This window comes from Dermochelys coriacea, chromosome 14, assembly GCF_009764565.3.
Source record: "Dermochelys coriacea isolate rDerCor1 chromosome 14, rDerCor1.pri.v4, whole genome shotgun sequence".
In the NCBI taxonomy this organism is placed as follows: domain Eukaryota; kingdom Metazoa; phylum Chordata; order Testudines; family Dermochelyidae; genus Dermochelys; species Dermochelys coriacea.
The window spans coordinates 17,141,594-17,145,078 of NC_050081.1; positions in this window are offsets into that span (position 1 = coordinate 17,141,594).

Genomic DNA, 3,485 nt, shown 5'->3' on the forward strand with positions numbered 1-3,485 from the left:
CCCCGCCCCGGCCCCTCCTGCCCTGCCGCGCTCCGGGTGCCTCCGGCCGGGGGCTCGCTGAGCCATGAAAGCGCTTCGAACGGGGAGCCAGGCGTTCCGGGGCCCTCCGGCGGGGGGGGGGGGGAGATGCCACTGTCGCCCCCCCCCCTCCCCCGGCTGCTTCTTACAACCGTGCGGCAAATCCAGCAGCCCCTCGAACCGACGCCAGGCCGCACCAGGGTTGCACTCCCGGGCCCGGGGCAGACGGATCTCCCGGACACCCAGAGCAACCCCGCTGCCCCCAGCTCCGCCAGCCGACCCTTGGACGTGGGCGCTGGGGTCAGGGAGCCCACAATCTGGCCTGGCAGGCGCCCGGTGTCGCTGACCCACCTGGACCACAACTGTTGACCTGTAAAAACACCTCTTCCCCCCCCCCCCCATAAACAATGGACACAGCTCCGAGCCTGGCCACGAAACCAGGAAGGCTGCCTCTGCCTAGCTTCCCTGTGTACTTGAAGGCCAATTCTACACTACCACGTCAGCAAAACTTATGGCACTCAGGGGTGTCTCGAGTGTAGACACAGACGGAGAGAGACAGGATGGCTGAGGCAAGATCTTTTCTTAGACTGACTTCTGTTGGTGAGAGAGAGAAGCTTTGGAGCTACACAGAGCTCTTCTCCTGGTCTGGGAAAGGTCCTAAGCCCTGGTCTACACTGCAGACTTATATCAGTAAGCGTTCACGCCACGCTCCCCATCAGTAGCTGGGCAGGGGAAGCTAATGATCCAACCAGCAGACCAAAGTCAGTGATGTTGCACATATGCTAAGAAGAAGGGGTGCAGAAAATCCACACCCCTGAGCGACATAGTTAGACCAGCCTAACCCCCAGTGTAGACAGCACTATGTCGATTGGGGAGCTTCTCCTGCGGACATAGCTACTGCCTCTCAAGGAGGTGGAGTACCTACGCCGACAGGAGAAGTTCTCCCATTGGCATAGGTAGCGACTTCACTAAGCGCTACAGAGGCACAGCTGCACCAGTGCACTGTTGTAAGTGTAGACAAGCCCTAAGAGCGTCACAGAGAAATACAAGATTGAACAGATTGTTTAGCATAAGTATCAGAGTAGCACCCATGTTAGTCTGTATTCGCAAAAAGAAAAGGAGTACTTGTGGCACCTTAGAGACTAACAAATTTATTAGAGCATAAGCTTTCGTGAGCTACAGCTCACTTCATTTGGTTTTCCACCAAATGCATCAGATGAAGTGAGCTGTAGCTCACGAAAGCTTATGCTCTAATAAATTTGTTAGTCTCTAAGGTGCCACAAGTACTCCTTTTCTTTTAGCATAAGTAGTTAGCACATATTCTAAGGAACAATTTGAGGTGAAGTAGCCCATTAACACCCCTGTAGTCATAGGACAAAAAGAGGAGTTAGTGGATTACAGATTGTTGTAATAAACCATAAATCCAGTGTTTTTTAAGACCATGATTTTTAGTGTCTAGCAAAGTTATGGATTTAAGCTCCCAGGCTTATAGGTGCCAGCTCTGTGGGTGCTCCAGCACCCACAGAGAAAAATTAGAGGGTGCTAAGCACCGGCAGCCAAGCTCCCCCTGCCCACCAGCATCTCTCACCTGCCCATGGCCCTGTTGACCAACTCCTCCCTCTCCCGCCCGCGGAGAACAGGAGCAGCTGTTTGATGGCTTGTAGGTAGCTCTGGGAGGGAGGGGGAAGAGCGGGAATGGGGCACACTCAGAGGAGGAGGCGGGGAAGAAGCAGGATGGGAGGGGCAGGGGCTTGGAGGAAGGGGTGGTGTTGGGGCGGGGCCTGGTGTGAAGGTGGGGTCGAGCACCCCCTGGCTAGAGGGGAAGTCGGTGCGTATGTCCAGGCTGATCTTTTGAAAGTGGTGTGCAGGTTTCCTTTGAGGAAGAGGCATAATAGGGCAGATAGAGAGATCGCTTTGTGACAAGTATTAACCCACAGGTGACAGGGTGTTTTTGTCTTTTATCATTTTCCTCAGTGAGTTCATTTGAAAGTGTTGTAATTGTCTCGTTTCACCTACATAGTTGTTATTGGGGCTTTTAGTGCACTGGATAAGGTACACCCCACGTTGTGATAGGCAGATATAGGACCTGGGGATGAGGGATCTTGCAAGGTATGCTGTGGGGGGTGTTGATCATTGTAACAGTGGACATGTCTGCAGGTTTTGCATCTATTGTTCTGGCAGAGTCTGGTGCCCCTTTGAGTTGGTGTGTCCTGGTCTGTGGGGAAATTGCTTCTGATGATAAGGTTGGGGGGGTTGTTTGTAGGCCAGAAGACAGGGTTCAGGAAAGATTTCTTTCAGGATGGGGTCCCCATCGAGTATGGGTTGTAGTTGTTTGATGATACTCCATATGGATTCAGTGTGGTATGTGTGGTGGTAGGTAACAAGTAGTGGGTTGAGGTCAGATGGGGTTTTATTTCTGTATTGAAGCAGGTTTCAGAGAAGCAGCCATGTTAGTCTGTATTCGCAAAAAGAAAAGGAGTACTTGTGGCACCTTAGAGACTAACAAATTTATTTGAGCATAAGCTTTCATGAGCTACAGCTCACTTCATCGGATGCATCTCTAAGGTGCCACAAGTACTCCTTTTCTTTTTGTATTGAAGCAGGTTCTCTTGGGGTATTTGGGTGGCCTGTTCCATGATGTGATGTACTCCTCTGGTGGAGTGTCCTTGTTTGGTGAAGGCAGTTTTGAGTGCACTATGGTGTATATCCCGCACTTTCTCCTCGGAGCATATTCTGTAGTATCTGCACGCCTGGCTGTCGATAACAGGTTTCTTGGTGTGTTTAGGGTAGTTACTGGATCTATGAAGGTAGGTGTGGTGATCCATGAATATCGTTGTTTGTAGCATTCCTTTGTTGAAGCTGATTATGGTGTCCAGGAAGTTGATGCTGGTTTGGGAGTTTTCCAGAGAGAGTTTAATGGATGAGTGGTGGTTGTTGACGTTGTGGTGGAAATCTATGAGGCAGCTGAAGTCGTCTGTCCAGAAGATGAAAATATCATCGATGTATCTCAGGTATATCATTGGTTTCATTGTGCATTTGTCCAGAAATTCTTCTTCAGGGAGACCTATTTAGAAGTTGGCATGTGGGGGAGCCATCTTAGCACTCATGGCTGGTCCCATGGTTTGGACAAAGGTGGTTGTTGTTTGAATGTAAAATTGTAATGGGTGAGGATGAAGTGGATGAGTTTGGCGATGTGTTTGGGGTGATGATATCTGAGGGTTGTCCATTGTCTTGTAACTATTTGAGGCAGGCAGCTGTGTCATCATTGTGTATACATTTACACAGATGCATATAAACACACTGACACCTGAGGAAGTTGGCTGATGTGATTGCAGAGCCATTGGCCATTATCTTTGAAAATTTGTGGCGATCAGGGGAGGTCACGGATGATTGGAAAAAGACAAATATAGTGCCCATATTTAAAAAACGGAAGAAAGAGAACCCGGGAAACTACAGACCGGTCAGCC